The sequence below is a fragment of the Pseudophryne corroboree genome, chromosome 6, assembly GCF_028390025.1.
Source record: "Pseudophryne corroboree isolate aPseCor3 chromosome 6, aPseCor3.hap2, whole genome shotgun sequence".
NCBI classification, from domain to species: Eukaryota; Metazoa; Chordata; class Amphibia; order Anura; family Myobatrachidae; genus Pseudophryne; species Pseudophryne corroboree.
Genome location: NC_086449.1, coordinates 55949547 through 55961150, shown reverse-complemented (window position 1 = coordinate 55961150; position 11604 = coordinate 55949547). Strand labels below are relative to the sequence as shown.

General features: G+C 48.8%; 1 protein-coding gene across 1 annotated transcript in view; it reads left to right on the top strand.

Annotated features, from left to right (window-relative positions):
• Positions 1–631: 631 nt before the first annotated feature.
• LOC134934242 (zinc finger protein 208-like) overlaps positions 632–11604 on the top strand; it is a 121277-nt gene continuing 110304 nt past the window's right edge. The window contains exon 1 of the mRNA XM_063929721.1: positions 632–1291. The gene's annotated coding sequence lies outside the window, so the exon portion shown is untranslated. The remainder of the gene's footprint in view (positions 1292–11604) is intronic.

Here is an 11604-nt window from a genome sequence, read left to right as displayed (position 1 = left end):
AATTATTAGAATACAAAGGAGAAATGTAGAATAAATTATTTCTATTTTTCATATCATTTATATAGTCACAACTCTGGCATATACATTAGTATGACAGGAAAGGCTCTGCCTCACCCCACCACATGCAGCTGTAGGTAAGACAGTTGCCCCGTAATTCAACAGGGTTATATTGTTTGACTGTACTGTTCTCTCCTCCTGTCCGCTGCAATTTTCATATGGGCAGGGCCGGACTGGCCATTGCTTCTACCGGGAAGATTCCCGGGAGGCCGACGCGCAAGTGAGGCCACCTGTCTGCCATGTGTTTTTTTTTTTTTGTTTTTTTTTTTACAGGCAGCCGAGGGTATGCAGCGCGGCCGGGCCGTGTTAAATGACAGGCAGCGTAGACAGTACTCCTAGGGCTGACTCTGAGGGGCCGGAATGACTACAGTACAGAGGGTGGAGGTGGGCGGAGCTAAGCGGGCAGGACAGCCGGCTGGGCTGAGAAGCTAGGACTGGGAGACCGAGGAGCGGGACACAGTGGAGCAGAGAGGGGGAGAGAAGCTGCATTAATCTGAAGACCGGGAGAACGAGGCTGATCAGAGGGGTACAGCTGGAGCTAATGATCGTGGCTGCAGCCTGCTTCTCACACACAGGCAGATGTCTGCCTGAGATTGTGAGTAAACAAGCAGCTCGGGGCTGAGCTCATCAGCACCAGCGGGCCCCTCTGTCAGCCTCAGGCACTGATCATTAGATTTAGGTTTTAGATGAAGGTTGTGTGCCCCTCCCTCACCAATCTAGCACAGGACTACAGTTTCCCCTCTCCTCAGACTTCAAGCCCTGCACAAACGAGTGTACAACATGTTGCCCCGCCCCCAGGTCTTCTACAGCTCCTCCCATCTCCATCTGCTTCCACGGGTTAGGCAGCACAGAGGGAGAAACTCAGATTCCCCTGCTGTGCCTCTAAACCCCCCCTCCCACTGCCACCATGTGTGCCTTTACCACCTATATCAGCTGCCTGTGTCTCTTGCATCCCTCCATGTGTGCCTCTGCCCATCTCCCTTCTGTCCCTCAGCCCCCTTTCTCATATGCCTCTGTCCACTTTCCCATCTATACTTTTGCCACATTATCTATCTATGCCTCTGATATTCCCCACTCTGTACCCCTGCTGCCTTTCATCATACCCCTGCCACCATCTGCAGACGGACACTCTGCTTCTCCTCCATGTGTACAATCCACACCACCCCATGGCTGGTTGTGCAGAACAACAAAATCAACACAGCGTACAGTGCCACATCATTCATTAGGATGGCAGGTTAGCACAATTTTTCATTTTTTAATAATTGTATATTCCTATTTTAAGTATGTATGTGTGTGTGTGTGTGTGTGTGTGTGTGTGTTGTACACTTAATAGGCACGGCTTGTGCTCCAGCTCCCACTACGCTTCAGGTGTGATGTGCAGGTGTGTGCCCCAGCGTCAGCAATGAAGAGGACCAGGAACAGGGTGGTAAGTATGATGGGATGAGAGGGAATGGGGACAGAAGGAGGAGAGCACTAAGGTGAGCTACAGATGTGCGTGTACACACAATAGAGATATATGCAATATGTGAAGGCCTGATTGCATTTGTGGATGTCTGACAGGCATGCGTAGGGAATGTGGGATGTCTGTGGACATGTAGGTAGATTTGGGGGTATGTGGTGAAGTCTGAGGAGCATCTGGAGCAGCTGTGGCCAGCCCGCGTCTCCCGAGCCGCATGCAGCTCTTTCTTTATTGAGCTGCGGCTCCTGCCGCCCGCTCCCTGACACTGTATGTGCGGCAGCAGAACCACCCTGATGGACAGATGGAGATAGCTTTATCTCTGTCTCTACACTTGTCTTACAGAGGATGACTGCCACGGCCATCCGTGAGCAGGGCAGACTCCCTGCTCCCCCTTCTCTACCCCTACCTGGGAGAGATAACGTCTCTCCCAGCCCAACCACAGTGCCCTGTGCTGCGAAGAGCCGCAGCGTGGGATGGAAGACGACTGCTGGCCGGTGGATGCGGCTGCAAACGTATGTATAACACACACTCTTTTTCTCTCTCTCTCTCTCTCTCTCTCTCATTTTATAGAAGGGGACTATGGGGGTAATTCCAAGTTGATCACAACAGGATTTTTGTTAGCAATTGGGCAAAACCATGTGCACTGCAGGGGAGGCAGATATAACATGTGCAGAGAGAGTTAGATTTGGGTGTGGTGTGTTCAATCTGCAATCTAATTTGCAGTGTAAAAATAAAGCAGCCAGTATTTACCCTGCACAGAAACAAAATAACCCACCCAAATCTAACTCTTTCTGCACATGTTATATCTGCCTCCCCTGCAGTGCACATGGTTTTGCCCAATTGCTATAAAAAATCCTGCTGCGATCAACTTGGAATTACCCCCTCTTTCTGCTATAATGTTTATAATGGGGATTCTTGCCTGCCGTAATGTGTAAAATGGGGACTCTTGCCTGCCGTAATGTGTAAAATGGGGACTCTTGCCTGCCGTAATGTGTAAAATGGGGATTCTTGCCTGCCGTAATGTGTAAAATGGGGACTCTTGCCTGCCGTAATATGTAAAATGGGGACTCTTGCCTGCCGTAATGTGTAAAATGGGGACTCTGCCTGCCGTAATGTGTAAAATGTTTCAGTGTTTCTCACCCCCAGTGTAACTAAAAATGGGGGTGTGACACACGGTCATGCTCCTACAAACATCATACTGAAGACGGGCGCACAAAAATGGGGTGTGGCCTCATGTCAGTTATGATACCTGCTCTTTGGCTTGACTACAGATATTTTTCGGCTCTTTGCCTCTGACTGGTTGGCCACCCCTGATCTGGAGTATGCCGGGACATAGCATGCACTAGTTCTTGGTACCAGTGTCTCATGGAACACCTCTGCATCCACTGGGTCAGCAGCAGGGGGTGAGGTGGTCGTGTGGAGCCCTGTTAGTTTAATTTGTACTGGGCCCCATCAAATCTGGTGGCAACCCTGGATGCAGGGGATGCCATTGTTATGTGGCCTGGAGTGCTGCCAGGTCCCGACATGCCCTGCACCCATGTAATGCCACCGAGCGGGAATTAGGAGAGGGTACATAAAAGGCAGTGATTGCACTGGCAGCAACATCACTAGATACTGATTGGTTCCCACAGAAAGTGCTCCGCAATAAGAAAATGTCCCATTCGCTTACTTTAATGCTGGCGTCTTAATTCCGGGACTACTGTGCCCCTGAAGCAAAAGTTTTACTGGTGGACAGTTGGGTGCAGCGCTGCGGCTACAGGAGCTAATTTCCTCCAGGGGCAGTGATTGCAGTGATTTCTTGTGTCGGCATTGTTTTGTGCTTGTTTCTCGTGCCCTGGTCTTCCCAATAGAGGACTATTTAGGTACAATTACTAATGAATATGGTTCTGGCACCTGCAGCTATTCCCCTTAATCAGTCACAAAGTGTGTGAAATTACATTTTGCAAATATTGGGGCATTACACATACAGTATATATGCCTTAGTTACACATTACAGGAGTAACGTAGGGTTCACTGAGGACTGCTCCAAGGAGTGGTAATAACTGACAGGACAGGGAGACTGCTTTTAAGTAGTGAGAGCCAGTGACATATTAACAGGGGGAACCTGTACTCATCTGTTTATATAGCACCCCCAATCCTTATCTCTCTCCTCTATCTCTTTCTCTACTTATTTTCCCCTTACCTCTTTTCCCTATCGCTGTCACTTTACCTCACTCTCTCTCTATCTCACAGACACTCTTGTCACTTTGTTTTAATAAATGTTTCTGTCACCCATGTGTCACCTCCACCCCAGTGGTGGGGATAGACTGTAGTAACCAGCTAGTATATTCTCTGTGCAGCATCTGTGAGGTGTCACTATGCCTCCCCGAGTTTTATTCAAAACATGCAGAAGCAGGCAGACGGTGTCCGCCTACTTCTGTGACATCACAAGTTGGAGAAAGTTGGCTGGTCTGATTACAAAGTTGGTTAGGTTTATGGAGTCACTGTTTGGGACACTAAGGTCAGTTGGATGGTTGAAGGGAAGTTTCTTTGGTACATGGCCAGCTTTTGCCTTGCCTATCACTGATGTATCCAGGTATAGTGATGTACTGGTCCCACCTACTTTGTTGTTGGTACCACGTATAGTTGATTTGGTGACGCCCATGTGAGGCCACTTCCAGAAATTATTCCAGGGCCACTTTTAGTTCCCAATCCGTCCCTGCATATGGGTATCGGCCCTTGACTTTGACTACAAAGATGTCCTATTTTATCAACTCCCTTGGGGGTGTTCTGCCAAGGACCTGCCATGAGGGGTTGTGAGACCTTCCACTGACTTGTCAGTGTCTGTGTATCCCCACCCTTGATTCCACCTCCCCACTCCTTGTCACTCAAAGCTGTCTTTACATCTCTATAGGGTGTGGGGCGTGGTGCAGATAGGACTGTTGGAATTACTTTCTCACCCACTTCCTCATCATAGTCACTTGTAACTATGGGTTCAGACAGGCCCTGTTGTGTCTCCTGCCTAAACAACTCTTGCTGAACTCTCTCATCTATATCCTCTTTAAAGACTCCGGCACTCAGTAAGTCTAAACATGTGTTTCCTGGATGTTTTGTAATGGCTGTGTAACGGCTGTGTAACTTGTCTCTGTTGTGTAAGGTGATTGTTATCCATACCCACCACTTCCCCTAACGCTGCCAGCTTACCCCAAAAAAATACACAATACCACACTCTGTTTATTTCTGCTTGATCAGTGAAGAGTGGTGTCTGGTGTACAGGGAATATAGTGTGTGACATATCAGGACCTCCTTAATCATGTGGCAATATCTCCCCATCTGCTGTCCCCATCATGCAGGCTAGCATTTCCTCTAACGGACACTCAGATAATTCAGATTTCTGTGTCCTATGAAGCCACATTTCACTGTGTGTGTCCTAAACAATTAGACATATTAGAAATGACATTTCTCTGTATCGATGTTAATGATTTGCTAACATGTGTTTCACTCTTAGGGGTTCTATTTACTAAGCCTTGTATGGAGATAGAGTCAGCGGAACTAAAGTCCCAGCCAATCGGCTTCTAACTACCATGTCCCAGGCTGGGTTTCAAAAATGTCAGGAGCCGATTGGCTGGTACTTTATCTCCATTCACGTCTTAGTAAATAGGCCCCTAAGTCTGATCTGTCTCTGCCCAGCTGCACTTCTTTGTACGCTCTCTACAGCACATGTTACAGAAGAATCATCACAAAGTAAAAAAATTTTACCTGACAGAGAGAGTTAGATTTGGGTGGGTTATTTTGTTTCTGTGCAGGGTAAATACTGGCTGCTTTATTTCTACACTGCAATTTAGATTTCAGTTTGTACACCCCACCCAAATCTAACTCTCTCTGCACATGTTATATCTGCCACACCTGCACTGCACATGGTTTTGCCCATTAGAGAAAGATTTTGCTGTTGCGATCAGGTCTGAATTAGGACCATTGTCAGACACAAATTCATCATCTCTGTGTTCATTGGCCCTCATTCCGAGTTGTTCGCTTGCAAGCTGCTTTTAGCAGATTTACTCACGCTAAGCCGCCGCCTACTGGGAGTGAATCTTAGCTTCTTAAAATTGCGACCGACGGATTCGCAATATTGCGATTAGACCTCTCTTAGCAGTTTCTGAGTAGCTCCAGACTTACTCTGCCATTGCGATCAGTTCAGTGCTTGTCGTTCCTGGTTTGACGTCACAAACACACCCAGCGTTCGCCCAGACACTCCTCCGTTTCTCCAGCCACTCCCGCGTTTTCCAAAAACGGTAGCGTTTTTTCACACACGCCCATAAAACGGCCAGTTTCCGCCCCAGAAACACCCACTTCCTGTCAATCACATTACGATCACCAGAACGATGAAAAAGCTGTGAGTAATATTCCTAACTGCATAGCAAATTTACTTGGCGCAGTCGCAGAGCGAACATTACGCATGCGCAATAAGCGGAAAATCGCTGCGATGCGACAAAAAATACTGAGCAAACAACTCGGAATGACCACCATTGTTCTCAGCAGCCTCATCCAAACTACCACAAAAGACTTCAAGCTGTCATTGAAGTTAAAGGGGGCAATACACGGTATTAAGAACTGGGGTATGTAAACTTTTGATCAGGGTCATTTGGGTAGTTTCTGTTGTCATTATGATATAAAAAGAGTAAACACAGTTCTTTGACAATAAATGGCTTCACCCAACCACTAACCATGAGTGAAAGAAAAGTTTGTGAGTTATCATTCATATTCTCTGACAAATGGCAAGAAAATCACAAATTCTGCTAGGGTATGTAAACTTATGAGCACAACTGTATCTTATGCGATCCTGTCACCCGGGAAGCTGCCGGACGGTTTAAGGGAAATCTTATGTGACATGAGGGTCCTATATGTCGCTGTAGTGTATGGGGCCCTTTACAGTCAGTCTCATTTAACTGCTTGAATCCTGCCAAAGACTACACCAAAATATTGTCAGTTGAAATTACCAGGTTCAGTGATACAAGGGTTAACCAGGGAGACGGGCACAGAAATGCAATGCAATAACAATTTATTCAAACATATGTACATGAACAGGTAACAAATTAAGCAGTTGGAATACTTATCTTATTAAAGGGTTAATGTCCTATGATGACTTGTTTCAGGCTAGGAAAATACCATAAACTGGGGCAACACAGGGGAAATACCAAATATGTTTGTCAAGTTAACATTTTTTTCTCTAACGTCCTAGTGGATGCTGGGGACTCCGTAAGGACCTAGGGGAATAGACGGGCTCCGCAGGAGACTGGGCACTCTAAGAAAGATTTAGGACTACCTGGTGTGCACTGGCTCCTCCCCCTATGACCCTCCTCCAAGCCTCAGTTAGATTTCTGTGCCCGGCTGAGCTGGATGCACACTAGGGGGCTCTCCTGAGCTCCTAGAAAGAAAGTGTTTGTTAGGTTTTTTATTTTCAGTGAGACCTGCTGGAAACAGACTCACTGCTACGAGGGACTAAGGGGAGAAGAAGCGAACCTACCTAAGTGGTGGTAGCTTGGGCTTCTTAGGCTACTGGACACCATTAGCTCCAGAGGGATTGAACACAGGACCCGACCCCGTCGTCCGTTCCCGAGCCGCGCCGCCGTCCCCCTTACAGAGCCAGAAGCAAGAAGGTGGTCCAGAAAATCGGCGGCTGAAGACTTCTGTCTTCTCCAAGGTAGCGCACAGCACTGCAGCTGTGCGCCATTGCTCCTCATGCACACCACACACTGCGGTCACTGATGGGTGCAGGGCGCTGGGGGGGGGGGGGGGGGGGGCGCCCTGAGCAGCAATATTTACACCTTGGCTGGCAAAATTAACACCATATATAACCCCAGGGGCTATATAGGTGTAAAAATACCCCTGCCAGAATTACTAAAAAAGCGGGAGAAAGGCCGCCGAGAAAGGGGCGGAGCCATCTCCCTCAGCACACTGGCGCCATTTTCCCTCACAGCTCCGCTGGAAGGAAGCTCCCTGGCTCTCCCCTGCAGTCCTGCACTACAGAAAAGGGTAAAAAGGGGGCAAAAATTAGGCGCAGTATAACTATTTTATGCAGCTATAAGGGGAAAACACTCTTCTATAGGTGATATCCCTGTGATATATAGCGCTCTGGCGTGTGCTGGCATACTCTCCCTCTGTCTCTCCAAAGGGCTTTGTGGGGTCCTGTCCTCTGTAAGAGCATTCCCTGTGTGTCTGCTGTGTGTCGGTACTGCTGTGTCGACATGTATGAGGAGGAAAATGATGTGGAGGCGGAGCAAATGCCTGTGAATGTGATGTCACCCCCTGCGGGGTCGACACCTGTGTGGTTGGACTTATGGAAGGAATTGCGTGAAAGTGTCAACTCCTTACACAAAAGGTTTGACGACATAGGACCGCCGGCTACACAGCTTGTGCCTGTTCCAGCGTCTCAAATGTCATCAGGGGCTTTAAAACGCCCGCTACCTCAGGTGACAGATACAGACGTCGACACGGATACCGACTCCAGTGTCGACGATGATGAGACTAGTGTACCCTCCAACAGGTCCACCCGTTACATGATTGAGGCAATGAAAATTGTTTTACACATTTCTGATAATACCCCAGGTACCACAAAAAAGGGTATTATGTTTGGTGAGAAAAAACTACCTGTAGTTTTTCCTGCATCTGAGGAATTAAATGAGGTGTGTGAGGAAGCGTGGACTTCCCCCGATAAGAAATTGATAATTTCAAAACTATTATTGGCAGCGTACCCTTTCCCGCTAGAGGATAGGTCACGTTGGGAAATATCCCCTAGGGTAGATAAGGCGCTGACACGCTTATCAAAGAAGGTGGCACTACCGTCTCCGGATACGGCCGCCCTGAAGGAGCCTGCTGATAGAAAGCAGGAAGCTACCCTAAAAGCTATTTACACACACTCGGGCATTATATTGCGACCAGCGATTGCATCAGCTTGGATGTGCAGTGCTGCTGCTGCGTGGTCAGATTCCCTGTCGGATAATATTGATACCATGGATAGGGACAATATTTTGCTGACGATTGAGCATATAAAAGATGCAGTCTTATACATGCGTGATGTACAGAGGGATATTTGCCGGCTGGCATCAAGAATAAGCGCTATGTCCATTGCCGCCAGAAGGGGGTTATGGACTCGGCAATGGTCTGGCGATACCGACTTAAAGCGGCACATGAAGGTTTTGCCTTATAAGGGGGTGGAACTATTTGGGGATGGTCTTTCGGACCTCGTGTCCACAGCTACTGCTGGGTAATCGACCTTTTTGCCACAGGCTGCCCCACAGCAAAAGAAAGCACCGTATTATCAGGTACAGTCCTTTCGGCCCCAGAAAAGCAAGAGGGCTAGAGGCTCATCCTTTCTGCCGAGAGGCAAAGGTAGAGGAAAAAAGCTGCAACACACAGCTAGTTCCCAAGAGCAGAAGTCCTCCCCTGCGTCCGGTAAGTCCACAGCATGACGCTGGGGCTTCTCAGGCGGACCCGGGTACGGTGGGGGCCCATCTCAGAAATTTCAGCGCACAGTGGGCTCTCTCACAGGTGGATCCCTGGGTCCTTCAAGTAGTACTTCAGGGGTACAGGCTGGAATTCGAGACGTCTCCCCCCCGCCGTTTCCTAAAATCTGCCTTACCGGCAACTCCCTCTGCCAGGGAGGCAGTGTTGGTGGCTATTCAAAAACTGTATTCACAGCAAGTGATTGTCAAGGTACCCCTCCTTCAGCAAGGAAGGGGTTACTATTCCACAATGTTTGTGGTACCGAAACCGGACGGTTCGGTGAGACCCATCTTAAAATTAAAATCCTCGAACACTTATATCAAAAGGTTCAAGTTCAAGATGAAATCGCTCAGGGCGGTTATTGCGAGCCTGGAGGAGGGGGATTACATGGTCTCCCTGGACATCAAGGATGCATACCTACATGTCCCCATTTACCCTCCTCACCAGGAGTACCTCAGATTTGTGGTACAGGACTGTCACTATCAGTTCCAGACGCTGCCGTTTGGGTTGTCCACGGCACCGAGGGTCTTTACCAAGGTAATGGCCGAAATGATGATACTCCTTCGCAAGAAGGAGTTTCCATTATCCCGTACTTGGACGATCTCCTGATAAAGGCGAGGTCCAAGGAACAGTTGATAGTGGGGGTAGCACTTTCTCAGGAAGTGCTACAACAGCACGGCTGGATTCTCAATATTCCAAAGTCACAGCTGGTCCCGACGACACGTCTTCTGTTCCTGGGAATGATTCTGGACACAGACCAGAAAAGAGTGTTTCTTCCAGTGGAAAAAGCCGAGGAGTTGTCATCTCTAGTCAGAGACATCCTAAAACCGGGACAGGTGTCGGTACATCAATGCACACGAGTCCTGGGAAAAATGGTAGCTTCGTACGAGGCCATTCCATTCGGAAGGTTCCACGCAAGGACTTTCCAGTGGGACCTGTTGGACAAATGGTCCGGGTCCCATCTCCAGATGCAACAGCGGATAACCCTGTCGGCAATAACCAGGGTGTCGCTGCTGTGGTGGCTGCAGAGGGCTCATCTACTAGAGGGCCGCAGATTCGGAATACAGGACTGGGTCCTGGTAACCACGGATGCCAGCCTTCGGGGCTGGGGGGCAGTCACACAGGGAAGAAATTTCCAAGGACTGTGGTCAGATCAGGAGATTTCGCTTCACATAAATATTCTGGAGCTAAGGGCTATTTACAATGCCCTAAGTCAAGCAAGACCCCTGCTTCAGAACCGGGCGGTGCTGATCCAGTCAGACAACATCACGGCGGTCGCCTATGTAAACAGACAGGGCGGCACAAGAAGCAGGAGGGCAATGGCAGAAGCCACAAGGATTCTCCGATGGGCAGAGAATCATGTGTTAGCACTGACAGCAGTATTCATTCCGGGAGTGGCCAACTGGGAAGCAGACTTCCTCAGCAGGCACGACCTCCACCCGGGAGAACGGGGACTTCAGAAGTTTTCCGAATGCTGGTCAACCGTTGGTAAAAACCAGAGGTGGACATGATGGCGTCCCGCCTAAACAAAAAGCTAAAAAGGTATTGCGCCAGGTCAAGGGACCCTCAGGCGATCGCTGTGGACGCTCTAGTGACACCATGGGTGTACCAGTCGGTTTATGTGTTTCCTCCTTTGCCTCTCATACCCAAGGTACTGAGAATAATAAGACGGCGAGGAGTGAGAACTATTCTCGTGGCTCCGGATTGGCCAAGAAGAGCTTGGTACCCGGAACTTCAAGAGATGCTGGCAGAGGACCCTTGGCCTCTGCCGCTCAGACAAGACCTGCTGCAGCAGGGACCCTGTCTGTTCCAAGACTTACCGCGGCTGCGTTTGACGGCATGGCGGTTGAACGCCGGATCCTAAAGGAAAAAGGTATTCCGGAGGAAGTCATCCCTACCCTGATCAAAGCCAGGAAGGATGTCACCGCAAAGCATTATCACCGCATTTGGTGGAAATATGTTGCTTGGTGTGAGGCCAAGAAGGCCCCAACGGAGGAATTTCAACTGGGTCGTTTCCTACAATTCCTGCAAGCAGGTGTGACTTTGGGCCTCAAATTGGGGTCCATTAAGGTCCAGATCTCGGCCCTGTCGATATTCTTCCAGAAAGAACTGGCTTCACTGCCTGAAGTTCAGACTTTTGTCAAGGGAGTCCTGCAAATTCAGCCTCCTTTTGTGCCCCCAGTGGCACCTTGGGATCTCAATGTGGTCTTGGAGTTTCTAAAATCACATTGGTTTGAGCCACTTAAGACTGTGGATTTAAAATATCTCACGTGGAAAGTGGTTATGTTGTTGGCTCTGGCTTCGGCCAGACGGGTGTCAGAATTGGCGGCTTTGTCCTGTAAAAGCCCCTATCTGATTTTCCATATGGATAGGGCAGAGTTGAGGACTCGTCCTCAGTTTCTCCCGAAGGTGGTATCAGCTTTTCACTTGAACCAACCTATTGTGGTGCCTGCGGCTACTAGGGACTTGGAGGATTCCAAGTTTCTGGACATATTCAGGGCCCTGAAAATTTATGTTTCCAGGACGGCTGGAGTCAGGAAAACTTTGCCGAGCTGCTACTTGGTCAGGGGCAAACACGTTTGCAAAATTCTATAAATTTGATACCC